We start from the raw sequence: 19,433 nt of genomic DNA, 5'->3' as shown, positions 1-19,433 counted from the left end.
TTACAGGATGGTAAAATGCAGCTTGGATATACCCAAGCATGTAACTTATGTAAATATAAACAAGATATGTATCCCAAAGTTAAAAACTCAGGTCTGGCTAAAATGTGGAAAATCTCTTTTCTCTTTGGCTAAGGAAGAAAAGAAATTTCAGATCACAAGAACGTGTCCTTCATGCTTCCTCATGTTTTCCTCTGAAAAAATTACTCTTTTCTTTAAATTTTGTTACTATCAGAATATTTAATACTATGATATTCATTTTCTCTCTTTCTGGCTATGAAGTAATTTACTAATAGTTTGGTTGTAGTCATAATGTAAGAAGCATTTGTGCAAAATAGTGACAGGCTTTATACTTGTTAAGATATTACTATCTGTTTACAAGCAGTGCTGGTAGCAATGGTTTTTTTCTTTAGAGCATTTTACTACAATGTTAATAATGGTATGTATGAGTCTCTGGGGCAAGACATAGATAGAAGACGAAATATTTAGAGGCAAAAGCAGATATTTCCAGATGAGCAGCTTCCTCCTTTTTTCCTCTTAGAAATATATCTTACCTTTGTCACAAGTTTCATTTACAGATTCCATTCCCTGTGATAGCTTCCTTCAATTTAAATCCATGCAGTCTATGAGGACAATACCAATTAGCTAAAGTAAGGTGAATGGGATATTTAGTAAAATAAATAAATATTATGCATAAACAACTCATTCTGCACAGTTGCACTGAATGAATTTCCAAACAGGCTAAGCTTGAGTTTGTATACACATTCTTTTTAACTCTTTCTCCTGAAAACTATTTAGCTCTGATGTCTTCCAATGATGTGAAAGTTGTCAGAATGAAATAAAGCAGAGGATGAAAGTGGCAGGAATACAATGCAACAACAAGTAAATATAGAAGAAGGCGTCATCCCCTAGCGAATAAAACCTAGAATTCATAGAATTAAAATTAAATGTGATTTACTTACATCCACACCTTGAGTACTGTGTCCAATTTTGGGCCCCTCTCCACAAGAAGGACATTGAGGTGCTGGAGAGGGTACAGAGGCGGGCTACCAAGCTAGTAACGCATTTGGAGTGTGTCTCATACGAGGAACGGCTGAGGGATCTGGGGCTGTTTAGCCTGGAGAAGGCTGAGGGGAGACCTTATCACTCTCTACAAGTACCTGAAAGAGGTTGTAGTGAGGCGGGGGTCAGTCTGTTCTCCCTAGTAACAAGCAATAGAACAAGGGGAAATGGCCTTAAGCTGCCCCACGGGAGGTTCAGGCTGGATATTAAGAAGAATTTCTTTACTGAAAGGGTTGTCAGGCATTGGAACGGGCTGCCCAGGGGGGTGGTGGAGTCACCATCCCTGGAGGTGTTTAAGAGACGGGTTGATGTTGTACTTAGGGACATGGTTTAGTGGTGTTGATAGAGCTAGGACAAAGGTCGAACTCAATGATCTTGATGGTCTCTTCCAACCGAAACTGGTCTATGATTTTATGATTATTTTGTCTGTTCCTGTGTCCATAGAGAATAGTTATTTTCAGCAAATTTCAAAGTTTTTAATCCGTTTTAAAGTATCTCAGATGACAGGGTTTCACAAACTCCTTTAGAAGATTATTCCATGGTCAGATACATCTAACTATTAGCCTTGCCTTTACAGGTTCAGCCTTTGCTCTGTTTCATCCTGTTATTACTACCACTTGGATCACATTTAATAGTTTTCTCCTCTTCTTGGTATGTATGTCCTTCAGACTGTTAAGGATGCTTATCATTGATCTATCAGCTTAGAAATAGTTAATGAGAGAAAAAACTGCTTCAGTAGTACAAGATGCAGGGGATACAAAGTTTTTTAACTGCTGGATATAGCTTTCTTAAATTGCACCGCTTGTTTTTGCAAAATGTAAAAAGAATTAAAATAGGCACTATTTTTTTCCCTTTAATTCTTGAGGATTTTTTAAATTGATTTGATCTTTTCAAATAACTTGTGTAACAACAGTTGAATCAGACAGGAGACTTTAAATCATCCAAAACGTAAAATTTGTACTGCTTGGGAGGTTAAAAACCCTCTTAATTTCTTACTTATTTCTGCCTGATCCAGTGTCACCAGGGGACCAGGTCCACCTCATTTCCAAGTGGCAGATACTGAAATGGTTTCCTATGAGAAGTGCTGCAGTTATTTACAGTACACATACACTGTTTTGTTGAGGGTATAATTGTGTCCTACCATCAGTGATTTTTCTTTTTCTCTTCTTCTACCTTCTAGTTATCAATGTTGCTGTTTGTTTTAGAACTGCAGGTTTTCCACAAAAGAAAACCTGGTTTTGTCAAGGTCAGTGAACAAAACGTTAGACTGCAAACATTCTTGTGGAAGAAGGTTGCTTTTATCTTTGACACTTTGTGGTGCTGTTGTCAGATTGTGTGTGTATGCTCCATGGTGAAGACCTATACCCAAGGAATTATGAAGCTAAAGAGCGAACAAGACAGCAAACGATGCCGGTTACCTACAAAACTACCTTCATAAAGGAAATGTATCAGAGCTACCAGCAAATATTTCTCACAAACTAAACATTCAGATAACTATAACTTGTATAGCTTTCTGAACCAGTGTTAGATAATGTTAGAACTAGCACAAAAGCTGAACACTGATGATTTTATGTGTAAACTCTGTTAAAGATATATCCTATTCATTTCTCATAACTCCTTCAGTTCTAATTCTGAATACTCCTGTTTTACTCCTGAAACGTTGTCTTCCATTCTTCTTTGTGCCATGAAATGGAACGTCATCATACTGTCAAAGTACAGACTTATAATAAAGAATTGAAGTTATTTGAATAAGGCTAAACAAATAACATCCTGTCTGTGATTAGCTGATTAGTTTCTGATTCTGAATGTCTATTTGATCATTAGTGATGCTTTCTTTTCCATGTGCTCTCTCTCTGTACAGTTATTAACATGTGTGATACCCACCATTAAATCTGAAACTGTATGCATTAGCTCTAGTGGGTTCAGTTCTGCTTCAGGCCAGTACTGGCTCATAAATAGGCTTTGTTGCCCTGAAATTGATAAAATTGTTTTGTGCTAATGGAACAGGCCAAATGGTACTCAGGCCTCAAGAAGCCCTTTCCACCTCTTAGTTCCTACCAGTTCTGTTTCCAGTGTAGTTGGCATGGCTACCTTTCAGTTCCCTAAACCTGGCATGGGGACTTGAGGAACTAGAGAGAATTTATATGGTGCCACTGTAGTACAACTAATGCCAATTCTATGGCATAGCAGGAGGAGCATATGCATGTACAGAAGGAGGATACAGAAAAGTACTGCAATGGACTGTTAAAGGGAATTCTGGATAATAGGGCCCATCAGACATTTTCCAGATAGTGCTGGTAGGAATAACAAAGTTCTACACGTGAGAATATATCAGGAAGATATTTTAATTAGTGTTGGCCCTGGAAGAAACAACGTCTTAACAGAAACAAGTGGTCATGGTGAAGTGCTGGTGAATAATAAAACAGGGAGAGAAGAGAAGGAAATAGAGGATCAAGAGACTGTCACATAAAACTGGTTCATAGATTTTAACAGATAAAAATATAGAACTTGAAGAGATCTCCTGTAGATGACTACTATCCTAAACTTGCTACTAGTAGTGTTTATTTTCTTTTTAGTTTTGTTTTGAGACTTCTGTTCCTATCTGAGAGAAAATAATTGGTCATTGTTTTCCTGGGACTTCTGAAATAAGTCAACCTATAACAGTAAGCAGAAGTTTCAGTCCCTCAGTAAGAAAGACCTAATTTCCTTTTTGAAGTTTTTACTGTTCTCTGATTATATGATCATAACTCTCCCAATCACAAGAAAGAGTTAAGGAAACCACTGAAGCTTTGCCTTTTTAGAGAAAAGAACATACCAGTATAGAATATTTAGAAAAATATAATCCGAGGGTGTCACATAAATATTACTGGCATTATATCTGGAAATGCAAAACAATTTAATAATTACTGCCCCAGCATGGCTTATATTTGATATATTGATTGTGTTTGCATACATCAGGTATACATATCGAGACCTCAAAGTCATCTCTGTCAGATTTCATGAACCTATGAGTCAGGTAAACATCTGCAGCTAGTACAAAAAGTGCGCTTAGTCAAGCAATTTATCAGAACCATGTAAAAACTGCTTCTCACAAGCCTTCCTTGTTAATTGAGCCAGGACATGAAATAGCATCTGCAAATGTTTGACTCTTGATCCCAAAGGAAGGAATCATTGCTAGGTTGTTTGAAGAGTATACTTCAAATGCAGTATGTCCAGAAAAGCAGTATGCAGACAATCAAATACAACAGTCTTAAATACTTGGGATAAGGCTGACTGATTAAAGTCTATATTAATATTACCATTGTCAAATCCAGCTTTATCCTCAGTAAAATATATATATGGCTGTTGCAGAAAACATGGTTATTCTGGTGGTAAAAATCAGTGTCTGTCCAAGGTTGTCTGCAAAAGACTTCTCAATGCTGACTGATTTTTGTCTTCATAAAATTAATGGTGATTGTTAATGATTTTTATAGTTGCTACTATAAACCAGAGCTAAAGTACCGTGAAGAAGATAGGGAAGCTTTTAAAAGTAAATATAATTTCAGATGGTCTTCACCTGAGCCTAAGCGCAATCCTCATTTTTTTAATTGTTCAAAAGCAGCTGAGAATTCAATCAGTTTGCTGTTTTCCAACTACCTCTCTGCAACGAAGTATTAGAGACCCTCCTCTATAGTTTACAAGAAGCCCTGGAGATCTGAGCAAGCAGAACACATGGTACAGTCTCTTTTTCATTCAGATATTTGAAACTTTAAAAATTGTTTTGAACGACAACCTGAAATACTGTAATACTAAAAACTGAACATGTATCAGAATGAAAGTTTTGCTTAAACAATGTGCATTTCTACTAACATACTCTAAGAAGCTGCATATTTAATTATGTAGGAAAGATGGGTGCAGACAAATAATTTGAACACTATATTGGATAAAAGTTCCTTTTATTTTGTTAGATCCTTAGATAAATTAATGTGAACTGCTTGTATAGGCTTCCTGGGTTTTCTCCAGTAGACACAAGGACAGTAATCTCAAGACAGTATATTCATAACATAATTAAAATATCCATTTCAGGAATCCCAGAAGAAGTCCAAATTGGCAGTGCCATTATCACTTGAACTAACTTTGCTATTTAATAAATTTTATGTGAAGAGATCATGGTGATGTGCATGCCTGATTGGCTGAACATTTATAAGCTTTTCATGTGAAAATAGTCTTGAAGTTGCTTGTGGAATGCAATTGTGACAAACAGTAAACCTTTAAGGTTAATCAGTGAGCACATTAAAAAGAAGGGTTTAAAGACTTATTTTTGTAAATACAGAATCTAAATGGTGGAGAAAGCATTTATTTTTGTAGGTCATATTCCATTTACGTGAATATGACTGCTGTAACCATTTTCTTTTCTGACAGGTTTTCTGAACTATAAAATGTATCTGGTTTTCCTCTTTCATGGATCAGCAAAGATAGTCAGCATCCTTCCTCCTGTCTGCTCCTTATCTATATCTTTTTGTCTGTTACCACATTTTATAGCCCACACTTCTAGCACTTCCCTGCGAGTCTATAAAAGGCCAAAAGAAAGATTCAAGTAAGTCTGGAGATAAGTAGTCAGGTTATCTAGTTCATCTTCTTTACACTGACTTTTGGTCATCAGTTGCTGCTTTATAGACAAGACAGTCTAATTAGGTACAGAGAACTCCATCCCAGAGTGAGGTACTGCTCTTCAATTTTAATAAAGTGTTATGGGAGTCTTAGTTTTAAACTCTTCATTTGCCACTGTTAGGGCGAAAAAAAAAAAAAAGCTAGGACAATATAAAAGAGTTCATCTGGATCAGCATTTTGCGAAGTTTCTTTTTTAAAAACAAATATTTAATATGCAATGTGTAGACAACGAGTAGCCAGAATATTTTAAATTGAGTGGTATTTATTGTCTTGACATCCTTGCTAGTGAGTAAAGTGATACTGAAGATCATAGACCCACAGCTGTTGTGAAAGGAATAAAAATGTTCCCAAAGAGTTTTACTTTCTCATATCTACTAGACTGTTTTAAAAACCTGTTTTCAATTTCCAAAAGCAGCATTTACAGCAAAATAAAATTCACTTTTTATGGTACAAAAAAATCTCATTAAAAAAACATAGAAAATCCAAGAACATTTAAAAAGTAACTAACCAACAAATAGTGCTTTCTTAAAACTGGAGACACTTCTGTTTCACTCCAGCTAGATGGGGCTCTACATGAATGACCAGAACTGTCATTTGTGTATTCTTCCTGTAAAACAAGTTAAATGTTATTAATTGATCTTAGTTCTGAAGGTGACTTTTTTTCCTCCTGTTTCCCATGATATCTCCAAAATGAAAAGCACTGGGAATATTAATGAAGAGGAATAAATACAGGACTTCTTAATTATACAGACTGAAATTTATGCTTATATTTTCAGAGGAACTTAGTGAATTGACCTTTTTTGTGTGCCACAAATCTGCACCTTTCTGCTTTTGACTTTGTAGGTTTGTTTTTTTTTTTTTTAATTGCTGCTTGAAAAAGCCCTGTTTTAAATCTCCAAAATTCACTTAAGAGGAAAACAATGCAGAGTCACAGCCTCACTAAAATTAGTGTATATGACCTTGGGTTTATCTGAAGCTGATGAAGTATTTACATTTGGGATGCATCAGTTTACCCTGTCCCAAAGGAATACGTTTGAGATACCTCAGAAAAAATATCCTATAGAAATGCCCATTTCTTTCCATTGACTGTAAAGGGATCCCAAGCAGCTACCTCAGATGCAGATGTCTGTGTAGAATCAGACACTTAACAGACAAGTGAAAATCTCCCTTCCCTGCTACCCTTCCTGTGTCTTTCTCTTGACTTCAAGGACTGAGCTCTAATCTTTTATCCTCAGTTAATGCAGGAACGAAAGGATGATTTTCATTTGCTTTCCACTTCTATTTTAAGAAAGGAAACAATGGTTTTGAGGAAAATCTGGAGTTATGTAAGTGCTCAATTATGCATTATTTAGACAAGGGTAAATATTAGGATTCAAGAATCCAGCAGAAGAGTAATAGATTTTTCTTTCTTTAAAGAAAACAGCCTATTTGCTCTACTGCCAAGCATTGACTGTTTCAATATGTTCAAGCCTAGAAGGCTGAAAACGACACAGATGTGATTCACATAGGGCTCACCAGCATGGTGCTTCAGTGTTCTGGCTTGTTGGAAAGCTTCCAGGGGATTTAGGAAAAGAACATACTGAAGAAATGCAAACAATTATTTAGCCAATTAGTTGGGAAAATGTGGGTTTTCAGCATGATTTAAATTAGCTTTGTTAATTTTTGCATGTTCTTGTCAAAATTTCCACATACAGAACAAAATACATAGTCACAGACCTTTTATCTATAGTTAAAATGCTTATGTACCAATTCAAAGAAGTTTTAAAATACCCTGTTTATTAAAGGGCTTAAATGTCTCCTAGCTGATTGTGGAAGCATACTGCCTAACAACAAGGCATCATTGTTTTAGTAATGTAGTATGGGAGCCTAGGTTGTGATTTGTACATGGAATTTATTTGACTATTTTAAACTTGTAAATCCTAATTGCAAGACTATATGTGTTAGATTCTTCTTTCCTGGAATATGATTATCAATGTATTGGACTCGCAGGGAGGTGAAAGAGACTGTAAGAAAATGCTACTCAGTGATACTGTTCTTGCTTGATGTCCCTAAGAACTGGGCAACTGAAAGACAGACCAATGTGGAGCCATTTTAAAAAGTGTAATTAAGTCATCTTGTTTTATGTAAGACAAAGACATATTAAAGTTTTCTCAGTCTTTAGATGAATCTACTGTAAATGCAAAAATTTGCAGATCAAAATCAAAAGCGGTTTTACAGGGAGGACCTTCCAGGCTTTCCATGTAGTAATGAAATATGATACAAAGCAGCCCAGTGTCAATAAATCTACAGGATAAAGGTCAGGTTTACATCGATGGACAGAGCTGGCAAATACATTTGTTCCTGCAATGTCTGTGTTTTAAATGCCACCCTCTGATGAACCTAGTGCAGAAATACACTTTTGGGTTTGATGAGATGTCAGTTTTGTTCAGTGCTGATCAAATAAGATGAATGAAAGTGAAACAAGAACAAAAATATTACTTCTGTCATTTATTTTTTATGCATTACAGGAAGTGGGTCAGTCAGGGAGATTTCTCTTAAACAAATAGCAATCACTGTGCAATATCACCCATTGATCTATTTCACAGCAGGCAATAGCCTTTTTGTCAGAAAGGACATACAATTCAAATACCACAAAATACGCAGAAATGCCTATGACAGGTTTAAAAAGTATCTTCCTCTCCTTTTACTTACCAAGCCATCTTTCTCCACAAATCTAGGCTGCAGAGGCAGGGCATTGCAAAAACAATTCCAGTTCTACAGTGAAGGCAGATGTTCTAAGAAAATTTAGCATTTCTAAGGACATTCAGCATTTGGCAAAAGTAATTTGTTTTCAATGATATAAACATAAAAAAAAGTACCTGGCAAATTGACAATTGCATAAGCCAAACCATCATTTGCCTAGCTGTAGGAATTTGAAGGCACCTATGCTTAGGTGATGCATCCTATCACTCGTTCATTTTCTTCAGAAAATGCTATCAGGTGCTAGAGTCCATGTATACCATAGGATTGTAAATGTTTGGTTTTTTAAAAAACCTATTTTTTGGATAAACTGTTCTGAAAAATGTGACACTTCCCTTTAAACTTAATTTGCTTGTGAATTTATTTTAAAATGTTTAAACGCAATATCCTGCATTGAATGATTCTAAGCAACTTTCATGTGTCTGAAATGAGGCAACTAAATTCAAATATAAGTGTCTAAATAAGTGGCTCGAGTTCCTGAGCATTTATAACCCATGTGGAGGTAAATGTTATTTCCAGTTTATCACCTGCATGTCAGCACAGCTAAAAAGCAATACAGGAAATTGTCCAATAGTGTCTTACATTCAAATTTGGAATGTTTGCTTTATATGAGTTATTTATTCAAATAACTGAATTACTTCAGTTTACTTAAAGTTGTCTTGATTGATCATAAAATTCACAGATTGTATCTTCTTCTGAAGATGTGTGGTTTAATGCTGTGGCACCCATGAGCAGAACTGGTTTGATTTAATCAAAAAGACTTGTTGATTGCTTTGGCATATTATTTATGGAGGTCAAATAAAAAACCTGTAAATCATACTGGTTCCTCTAGTAATGAACTGAGATGTGTGACAAATACTAAGAACCTCTCACCTCTGGCTGAAATCTGGGTTTTGCAGGTGGCACATCATCTTCTCTTTGTCATTTTCCTTTTTAGAGGCAAGAATAAGCCTCACTTTACTCTTCAAAAGTGTAGAGGAAAATAATAGCATTCATGAAAAGGAAAGCTGGTTACAGAAGCAAGTTAAAATGAGGAGAGAGAGACCTACATTCATGTGGCTGATTTGTTCCTGCTCTGTCCACTTGTTGCATTATATACAAATATTTAAGTATTTACCATTCAATAGAAAAAGACTGCAGATTTTAACCATGGTAACCATTATATCACTTGCTATTTAGTATACCTGTCTCACCCTTGCAATGCTGAGAAATGCCATTAAAACAAAAGCATGTATTCAAGGCTTCAAAAGTGTAGATTACATTGTATAAAGTTTTTAGGAAAAAAAATCCATATATAATACAGTTTATATTCTCAACAGTTCTCCAGATTTTCAGAATAATTTTAAAACATAAAGAGACTATAACAAGGGAAAATCTGAGCACAACTCTCATAGAATGGCAAATCTAGAGCTTATGAGAAAGACTTCTTTGTTCTACCCTTTCTCTCCACTGTATTGTGAGAACATATTATCATTTGTATTAAATCCTATAATCTATAAAAATTAAGTAATATTGGGATTTGGGGATTTTAGCTATGCTTCCTATTATGAGCACTCTTATGTGGTACTGTATAGTATGTTTACTTAAGTGATATGCCAATGTGAAGTGGGACTGTTAATGAAGATAAATACATAGCATTTTAGGGCAATATTACAAGAATCGTATTATTATACACACTTGCTTTTAAAAGTGATACCACAAAATTAAGACAAAGCCTGGATTCTTTTAAAGATTTATGCGTTTCACCCTAAAGATCTACTGTGAAATTTGCATAGGAAGGCCAAGAGTTTCTTTCAGTTCCTTAAACCTTTCAGCTACTGGTGTGTTGGTAGCCCCCTAAAGTCAGAGGAAGTTTGTGTACTGTTCTTGTGTAATAAACCTTCTTTGGCACATTTCTGTGGAGCTTGGGTGTCAAGGCTTTAAGCACACCCCCTCCGCCTGAGGGCTTAGCTGCCTGGGCTTGGAGGCCAGCTTTAGGTGATGGTGTAGGTGCATGGCTATGAAGAGAGCTGTCTGAGCTCCAATGAGCAGCCTTACTGGGGATCCCATCGCCTCACCTAGGAGTAGTGTTTAAGCTGAGGCTTTTGGCCTTGGTTCTTGTGTGATCTATGCTGTAGGCATGCCTGTGATCTAGACCCTGTCTAAAGGCTTGATTCTCTGCCTTGAACTTGGACCTGTCCAGTGATCTGGACTTGTCTAAACATGGTTTCCCTCACTGGATTTGCTCTGGTGTGGTGGGACTGTCCTTTTGTTCATGAAACCTCTGTGACTGCCTGCCTTGTTTTTATATTGATTTCCTGGCTCAGCTTATCTTCTTGGAGTGGTGCCTGACCTGGCTGCTCCACCACACTAGAGAACTGAAGGGAAGCTATCACTCCAAATTGTAAATGAAGCGGGCAAAGCAAACCTGAAGGAGACTATAGACCTCCCTGTAGAATATAGGGAACCTGTAGACTCACTTTGTTCAATGACCTAAAAGAACTTACCTTTCTGTAGCTCTCTCTTTTGACCAACCTAAAGACTTAGTAGCCAGTTACCAAGTAAATGTAAATTATACCAGAGGAAGGAAAATTATCTTTTTCCTGTTTGGTGAGACATAAGACTCTGGGAAAACATGAAGAAGTGTAACCCATGCATGTTGCACATAAATAACTCACAAGTTTAACTATACCTAATTTCAGATCAACTTTTCTACAGCTGCAGACTGGATGGAGATCTTCCAGATACATACTAGACATCCTAATGTGATCTCCTTCATGTGAAAGGAGGATCAGCTACATTTTCTCCCGCTGAAACTGTCCAATAACTCTCTTACTTTTATCTCTCGGATCTCTATTAGATCGTTGCTCTGTCTAAAGCACGTTCCTTCTCATCGTTACCATATATAATTGACCTTTTTAATAGTGACAGAGAACAGAGAGGGAGTCTTAAGGAAACTTTGTATAATCACGCAGTGAGACTTTTGGCTGTGTCCTTTTTTCCTCTTGCAGGGAAAGAAGCTGAGAGTGTTCCAGTGACAATTAACTTATTGGCTGTCTTCAGGGCACATTAATATTTTTTAATTTTTTGAAGACAGCAAACATTTGATAACTGTGCAGTGAGTTATCCCATGGAATTGTTCTTGCAGTGGCAAATCATTTGACTCACCTTTGCTGACTAAGCAATCGTTCTTATATATGGTTTCCAGTTGTACTTTATAAATGGCTTTAATTTACAGTGTGTTACATGGCTATGCCTCTAAACCCCCATGCAATAATTTGTATCCTTTCCCTCAATAATTTAATTGTTTGTAATTTTTTTTAAGGTAAATTCTTGATAATCCAATCCAACAACTTCTTTCCTTTGCTCTAAATAATAAATCTTTAGGTACTGTTCAAATTATCCTAGGTACTTATTTTATTAGTCCTTCTAATCTGAGTAACACAAATAGTATTATGGTTACGCTTCCTTAGGGAAAAAAAAAAAGTACCACAAAAACTTATTTCTTAACATAAATATAAAACAGAACATTTAATTAGATTTGCTAGTGTAGCTGACAAATGTTCTGCACGTTCTATAAATGGGGTACATACATCATGTATGCTTGCACTTTAGCTGGAACTTTACAGTACCTTAATACTGTATAAGCATCAGTGTAAAGAAAGGTTTTAGTTCCAAAATATAAAGCTTCATCTTAATCAAATCGTTACAGGAGTTTTTAGCATTCTAAACTCTGCAATATGATCCTTGGGGCTTTAAATTCACGAGAGAATATTTGTGTAAAGAAAATTATGTGGAAAAAAAACGCAGAAGGAATACATGTCTAAATAATTCTGGCCTAAAGTCCTTCCAGTTTGTTCATGATGGATCACTGAGCATGTGAAACAACATCTGAACTTTCTTTGCCTGTCAATGGGAATAGGAAAGAGAACTTTAGGAAGACAATCCTGGTGGTTTGTGAGACAGTGAGGTTTGCATTTTGATACTGGTATTTCCTATTTGTCAAATGAAAGTGCTTGCATTCACACAAAAGGTTAGAAAAAGATTGAGCTTGATGTCTTTTAAGGGGAAACTTTTTCTTCACAATCTCGTTAGAAAACTCACAAAAAAGCACATCACGTAATGGGTATGGAACTTCAAATTAAAATGTATTTATAATTTTTGAAGGATTTTCTTACATCTAATTTTCCATATCTGACTCTTACTTCATTTCCTATCACTTCAAAGATGAAATAGTGCATCTAAGAGGTGTTTTGACCCTCACTAGCCGACAAAAAGGATTTTTTAAAATTACAGTATTCAGTAATACATATTAAATGCCTTCTAGCTGTCGGTGTGATACGGACTTTTGAAAAATCTGTTTTGTGAGGGAAGAAATATAAAAATCCTGAATTGTTTTTCTGCTCACTAAAAATTCTGAATTTCTCAGTGTATGCTTGTATCTGGACTGCAGGCCAATTCTGTTATAGTCTTTTCCCCCTTTAAGACTTATGAAATGATTCTGCTGTTTTGCACAGTTGCTAAATACCAAATATATTAAACTCATGCCATACCTTAAATCTTCTATTAAAATCTTCACAAAGTTGTAAAATGAAATTAATGGAACAAATTAATAGGCATAATCCAGTCCATTAAATTTGCCCTTTTAACCCATGTAAACAGAAATTCGCTGATTTTTATGGCAATAGTTTATAAAACCTGATTGGTGGATGTAACCTGTTTGAAATGGTTGTCTTTTTATATATGATTTATCTTTCTTTCTTTTGTTGCCGTATCATTTTTTTCCACATTTAAGCCATCAATGGAATATGAAGTTTCTATCTGAATTACCTTACTGTCTTCAAAGCATGTAATCCTGAGTGCAGAAGTGTTCTTCTTTGTCAATGCAGGCAGAAATCAAGCAGAAGTTTACAGCCTGGTTCGGTAAGGTCATCAGCACACTGAAGTTCAAAGCAGGTGAACAGATGTCCTAATAAACATGGGAGGATTAAATAGGGCAAATAGTTTTCATAGGTTTTTCCTGTTCCTTTAAAGGCAGATGTTTTTAAAAAAAATTTCCCCAAAAAAAGCCTGGCATTCAAAAGTTCATTTAAGACCTCTTCATTCCCTGAGTACTCAGAGAATTTTTCCACTTTTACTCTTCTTTTTAGATTTTGGGATGTGAGAAAGGTAGATCTGTTATGATCAGCAGTAAATGGCAGTTTTGATGACCTTGGCTTTTGTACATTGTGGACAGTAAAAAATTAAAAAATAATTACTGGAAAATCTGATTCCCTGTTTAGAGTCTCTATATGTCCAGTCATCATAAATAAGTAGGGAGAGGGAAGAAAAATATGGAGAAAATCAATTAAAACCTCACTGTGTCATTCAGAATCAGATATAATCATAAAGAATTCTATTAAAAATAAATTATTAGGATAGAGGTGTTTCCTAATTTTCTAGTAATTAGTTTTTCTGATTTCCCTCCTCTACTCCTTTGCTGTCCCCTGTGTTTGATAACATTTTCTTATGTGCCTTTTAATTTATTCGTTCTTTCTTAAAAAATCATCCTGACTTATAAATGGGTATAATTAATAGGTAATAATTAAAAATTGACAAGAAGTTTGATGTCTTAACAGCTAGCTGCCCTCACTTTGTTTCTTGGATGGATTTACTCTTTATCCTTCAGAAAGGACACAGGGCCTTTATCCTTCAGAAAGGACACAGGGCCCTAACTGGCTGTAGTCACAGTTATGCAAATACACACTGAAACAGCTTTTCATGTTTCTAATGATTTTTATATTCCTCTCATAAATGCAGTTGCACCTAGGCATATATGCCTGCACGATTGAGTCTTACTGAGATGTAATAAAGAAGGGGAAATTCTTGTTCAGTTAGGATTTGTCTTTTCTCTAGTGATATCACATCACTTTTAACTAGGTTAGTGACACTGGGAATATGAAAGGAAGTTCACAATGTGTCTGTTTTCTCTTCTGAGTCTATTGAAAGTGCTCTCCTAGCAATGTGGCTATTCTCTCTGGTCAGTTCATCAGAAGTAGCTGAGTCAGATATCATAAAATAACTAACCCACATTCACTTGCTAAAAGCTCAGGCACACCATACTCATTGTTTAATTAGTTTAATAGTTACACGTTTATTGTAGCAATAAAATATGCTATAGGTGTAGCATGTCAATTCAAAACCACTATTCCTCCTTCATAAGGAGGCTGTCCAGAGACTATGAAACTACTACTCAAGAAATTAGATGACTTCGTGTTGGTGTCAACATGGAGAGTATTCACCCTCAATTGCACAATTTATCCTGGAGAAAATTGTGATTCAGACAGCTGATTGTATGTATCCGGATTTTAAATTAAAAATGAAGACGTTGGAGTTCTGGATCTACTGAAATTTCAGAGTTACTATTTGAACAAATACAACTGAGGTCAACAGTTATTTCTGAACATTGTTGAAACTAAAGGAGGGGCAAGAGCTTAGTGTTAAGTGGGAAGTTACTAAGGTAACCCTCATGGGCATAGATGAGAGTGTTAGCAGTGAAGAATTGGATCAAGAAAGAAAATGGTTCTCAGACAAAGTGTTTACAATTACTAAGGACAGAAATGAAGTCCAAAGAGAAAAATAAACAAACAAGTGTGAAACTGGTCCTATGAAATTAAGAGAACAGGCCAGAATTAGAAGGTGGCAACAGAGCGGTAGCTCAGGAGAGATTTCTGAGTAAAAATCTTATTCATAGGAGATTTTGTACTGCCGGCTAAGGTTATTAAATCAGCAACTAGAGAAATCCTGAGAGAAAAAAAGCATGTGATTGATGTGAGTAAAAATACTTTGAAGAAGGCAAAATATTGTTAAATGATATTGGTTATGCAGGTGAAATAAACCATATCCATGAAAATCTGAAGTAATGTCTCCCAATGAAAGGGGCAAAAATAAACCTTCCAAAAGTGGGTGATATGCTAGCAGAATTAAAATGGATTAGGAGGCAGGGAGGAAAACAGGACAGCAACCTACCAGTTGGGTGAGATTGACATAGTGCAGAGGAAGCATGGCTTCAAGGAATGTACAAATTACTGAACAATTTCTGTAGTGTTGAGTGTCAGTATGTTAAAAGGCCTCTGGAAAGGATTTTGAAGAAAACAAGGTGAATAGATAGAGTAAGGTACGAAAGGCTCTTAAATGAGTGGATGGCAAACCATATGACCATGATAGTTTAATTATCACAATGAAAAGCCATTCATAAATTTGCAGGAGTAATGCTTGAGTTAACTGTCAAAAAGATGGGCGGTGGTCTGGGAAATACTTTAAGATTACAATTCTGTGCCTAGGGAAGGAAATCTTTCACTACACCTAGTGAAGGATGTCTAGTGAGGGCAAGTATGTATGGAAAAGAGAAAGGTGGGAAAGTTGCAAAGAACATGGCTGAAGGCAGAGAGGACTTGAGAGAAAAAAAAAATCGAAAAGCATTACCAGTAAATAGATAAAAGTAGACTATACATATATTTTGTGTAGTAATATATACTTGAATACTGTGGTTATATCGTAAACATTTTGGGGAAAAGGAGTCATTAATAAGGACGATAGTGATGTCCAAGGATAAATTCTTAGCAACAATCTAACTTCTCCAAAATTAGCAAAGAACTTAGAAGATACTTTGGTGCAGTAAGTATTGTGGTATACGGGCATACAGTGGGAAATGCTTCATGCCAAATAGACAGTATTACTGGTCAGAATGTTAATATTTTCCAATGTTGAAGGTTATTGACAATATGAGAGATAGACTGTGGACTCAACTTCCCCTGAAAACTCATTAAATTTGGTAAGATTTCTGCTACTACTTCTGAATATTTCTTTTAATTTCTTTTAGTATGAAACCGAAAGAATAATTTTAAACACAATTTATAAAACGTGGTCTAAAATTTTAAACAGAAATTAATAAAAAATAACTTTGTGAATGAAAAATATACGTTCATCTTGTTTGCCTTTAAAAATGCATTCATGGTAAAACCCCAAGCTGTCTGTCATTTTAGCTTGGTTTGTATAAATAAGGTATGTCTGTTTAGAGAGAGCTGTGGGCTCTCTTATTCATCATCCTGTTCCCTTTGTGTTTTACACTCTTTGTCATGAGTCTTTGTTTGTTTTTCACTTTTAAAATGTGTGCTCATCAAAGAAAAACTTGCCTCTGTGTATGTGTTTGTGTTTGGTGTGCAAGCATTTCCAGGGATGCAGATTGCAGGAAAGATTTATGAATATATTTGACCTGAAACTCTAGCTACATGTATCTCTATCCATAGTCTTACAGACATACAAGTACGCATGCTTCCGAAGGAAAATGGCATCTTTTGTATTCAGAGAAAACGTGTATGAAATCCGGTAGGTGAAATGCTGACTCCATGAAATCAGTGATAAGTTCTATGTTGATTTCAAACAGACCAGTATTTGGCCCCGTAGAACACAGTTTCTGCAAGTGTCAAGGTGTGTGGTTCAGTGGAATACAGAGAATCTATTCCAGCCTAGGATAAAATGCCAGAGGTATTTTTTGTTGGTGGATGCAGGGGTAAGAAGATGCTCTATTGCTTGTTTTCTTTGGAAGGAGTTAATTTCATTCAATGGTACCATAAAAGGAAAAAATATATTTCAGGGTGCTGAATTCTCTTCTGTCCCAGCCTAAGAACACAATCTGAATTTTGTTCTGATAGCAAAGTATTTTTGAGGGGGAAAAACACCTGAACGCCTCAGATTTGTTCTTCGAACGAAACTACCTAAATGCTTTAGCAGCTGTAATAACCTTTTCTCGCATTGAAACACAAGTCTTTAAGTGCACATATTCCTTCTGAGAATGGGATTTCAGTTCTTTTGAAAGACTTCCCTATTATTTTAATTTAAATGGAGTTGATCAAGGTAAGCTTAGTTAGTGTTTAAAGAGATTACTTTAGCAACCTACACATTTAGATTTATGTTCAGAAAACTACAGCTACTTTTCTGTTTACCAAAACAGAAGCATTTGATATGATAGGACACCAAAATGGAACATAGTGTGTCTCCTTGCAGATTTTACTTTTGCACTAATGAACTGGCAAAAAACCCTAGGGTATATAACAAAAAGGGTATTTATTCTTTTGTCTATATGGTTAAACTATATACTCTAGTAATTGTTTCAGGATTACTTTCCTGCTGCAAATAGTTCTTATGAAGCATTTACATCCTTGCCCCTTTAACACAGCAAACAAAGCAAAAATGCCAGCTGCTAGATCTGTATGTTAACTGACACGCAAAGAAATAGATCTCCAGTTCTGGTAGTTTATAGTATTGGTAAGGTCGAGTCCCACTAATTTCCATTTAAATTGAATGTAACTGCTATGAAAATTAGTCAGATTGTATAAACGAGATCAGGATCAAGCCTAATCTTTGAAGTTAATTTGAACATAGGACATTATTGCACTTTATTATTTCTCTGACATTGTCTCTAAAAATTATTTGGTTTTCCTTAACATTAATAACACAGCTATACCTCACCTCGTTATCAGGAGATGCACAAGTCTGCTTTTAAGTTTTTGAAAATTAATCTCTTCTGTATTAGAATAAAACTAAACTTTTTGCATGTATTTGTATGGCAGGATCACTCTGAAACACGTTTTAAAACTGAAAACTGAATCAACCTTTTTCAGTCCCCCCACTTGCAAATGCCTTGAAAGAATAATCCTGTCAATATAGCCTTCAGTTGCAGATATTCAAGACCAGCATAGTTACTTCTCTTTCAATAATACTGCAGTCATTTCTCCTTTAAGTCCTTTGTTAGCCATGCCCAAACAACACTTTCTTAATCTCATTTCTTGCTCTAAATCTCACTCTTTTCCCTCCATTTCTTCCCACAACCATGCAACTTCATACCCTTTCTTTTCACTCACATATTACCCTCTAATTCCACAACATTGTATTTTCATCAAGCACTTGACCTTCCCAAGCCACTGCTATTCCCTGCTTCTTTGGGACCCACTGTACAATACCAAGTAGAAAGTGGAAGGAAAGAGTGTCAGTCCTTTGAGTGGTGCACCTCTGATCCTACATGGATGAGTTTCTCTTAAGAGCTCTTTTACAGAAAATTCTAATAGATTAAAATATCAAAAGACAGTGATACCTGATATATGCCAGTTCTCCAATGCTGTACTGAATTTTAGAGTACAGTACCAGTACTGAAATTCTGCTATAGAGAAGATTACAGTCATAGCAGCTGATAATACTTGTGTGTCTGGTACCTTCCCAAAATCTGTTTTTTAAAGTTATGTGCTATGCTTCTGGTTGAAATGCTGAGTTTACATTTAGCACAGCATTTTTGGCCAGCAATGCTTGTTTTTCTAAATTTTCCAAAACCTGCATTTTGAGTTTTCCTGTGAAATGTAACTGAGCATATGTTCCGCAGCTGAATCTGTCTGTGACAGTGTGCTGTGTGGGACTGTGCAAGATAGCAAGCAGACAGAGCTCATGTCAGAGCTCGTATTTGGTGAAGGAAGGAAAGTTACTGACTGATCTCAGGAGGTCTTGTCCATGAACCATATCCTGGTAGATGGCTATGGAATAGCTCTCTGTGCAGATATGAGTTTTTACTTTCTTGTGTAGGTTTGTACCTGCACTGAGTGTACTCAGCAGGACCTACTTTGTTATGACATACAGATGGCCTTTTCTCTGTGATACACATTTAAATGAAGAGAGTCCAATTCTGCAAAACAGAGCAACTGTATTAATAGAATAGATCTGTCTAACCATCCATCTGGCGTTGGAGAGCTAGTGTCCTATTAAGGGAAGAACACTGATGACTCTGCATGCTTTAGTATGATCATTTTTACTTGGCAGATTTTAAAAATTACTTGTGTTTCTTCTCCGTCTAATTTCCCCAGTTGCTCATATTGCACATGTGATGATGACCTTTTGAATTTATTCCATGATTACAGTTCTTTTCCATCTGAAATACACTTTATTCCCTTCATATCTTCTTCCTTCTTATTTTATGAAAA

Source organism: Leptosomus discolor, chromosome 8, assembly GCF_034619465.1.
Source record: "Leptosomus discolor isolate bLepDis1 chromosome 8, bLepDis1.hap2, whole genome shotgun sequence".
In the NCBI taxonomy this organism is placed as follows: Eukaryota; Metazoa; Chordata; class Aves; order Leptosomiformes; family Leptosomidae; genus Leptosomus; species Leptosomus discolor.
This window is presented reverse-complemented; position numbering follows the sequence as displayed.